The following is a 1,662-nucleotide window of genomic DNA, read 5'->3' as shown; positions in this document are numbered from 1 at the left end:
AGGCCACTCAGAACCCTGAGCCTCTGGCTTCCTGAAGGAGTGCTCTCTCCAGCTGATCTGCAGCTGTGTTCTGTACTCCATCCTTAATCTGGTAGCCTTCTCATTAAGGTCAAGGAAAATATAGCCAGAATGAGGATTTCAGGATTTGTGATACCTAGCGGAGTAGCAGGCAGGCACCTAAATAAATGTTCTGATATTCAAAAGTACTGAGTACCCAATAGCTCCTACTGACTTCAGTATCTTAGTTGACGTCCATGAGAGTTGTTGTGTGCTCAGCACTTTAGAACAACCAGAGAAGAAGCTGTCCGAAGGGAATCCCTCCCAGTTTTATTCTGAACCCAGTATGTACTGGAACAGGATTTTGGAAGTTAATGGCCCAATCTTGCTCTCATGGCAGTCAATAGCAACATTCCCACAAATGTCAATGATACACAATTGGATCTTTAGTGAATCCTGGGCTGTGTAAGCTGGGGAATATCAAGTAGGAGTAGGAGTACAGAGGTATTGCTTCTGTAGATGACATTAGTGAGACTATTACTGAAATACTCTGCCCATTTCTGGTATCTGCACTTTAAAAAGAATGTTGAACAATTGACACGGGCTCAGAAAAAAGCTATGAGAATAACTTGAGGTCTGGAAAACCTGTGTTATAGTGAGACACTAAAGAAGCTCAACCTAGTTAGTTTATCCAAGAGAGGGTTCGGAGGTGACTTGATCCTGGTCTGTCAGTACCTATCTGAGGAAGAGATTTTTTGTAGTAGATGGCTCTTTAATCTAGGAAAAGCATAATAAAACCTAGTGTTGGAAGCTGAAGCTAGACAAAAGCAGTCTAAAAATAAGGCACACATTTTTTAAAGTAATTAGCCATTGGAACAATGTACTTATGGGTGCGGTGGATTCTCCATCACTTGAAGTCTTTGAATCAAGACTGAATATCTTTCTAAAAGATAAGCTATGGCTCAACCAGAAGTTCTGACTTTGATGCAGTAATTGCTGTGTGAAATTCTATGGTCTGTGTTCAGCAGGAGGTAAGACTAGCTGGAGCAGCTGCCGTGGGGCCTGGGATTGTGCCAGGGAGCAGGGACCAGGATCCAGAGGTGCTGGAACAGGCCCAGGAGTGGGCCAGGGAGACTCAGAGGTGCTGGAACAGGCCTGGGAGCAGGTAGGAACCCCCAAGACCCTCCTTCCAAACCCAGAGACAGCTCCTCCCCGGCCAAGTGTCAGTACCTCCCTTGCTATCCCACTGCCTCTCCCCAAATACCATACTATTTAGCTCACTAGCTTGTTTTCAAGAGGTGTCAATAACTGCGGCCACATGTTGCAATCTTTGGGTTCACTGGGCATGGTCACTCTTTGACCCAGATGGATGAAAATTTAAGAACATTCCTGTGTCTCTGTCATCATAGCATCTGTAATTGAAACGACTGACACTGCAAAAGACACAGGAATTCTAAGAAGAAAAGAAATTGAATGGGAAGGAAGAAGACTCATAGCTAGGCAAAGAGCTAGGTACTTCTGCTTTTCCTCTGAGAATCCACTCCTGGCGGCATGCTGATGTTACAGCAGTTAACCCGAAGTGAATCATGCCTGATTGTAAGGAACTGCAGTACCCTCTCAAATTCACTTCCTCCTTGGCAACAGAAACTTAATGTCTACATATCT

This window comes from Chrysemys picta, chromosome 4, assembly GCF_011386835.1.
Source record: "Chrysemys picta bellii isolate R12L10 chromosome 4, ASM1138683v2, whole genome shotgun sequence".
Classification (NCBI taxonomy): Eukaryota; Metazoa; Chordata; order Testudines; family Emydidae; genus Chrysemys; species Chrysemys picta.
This window is presented reverse-complemented; position numbering follows the sequence as displayed.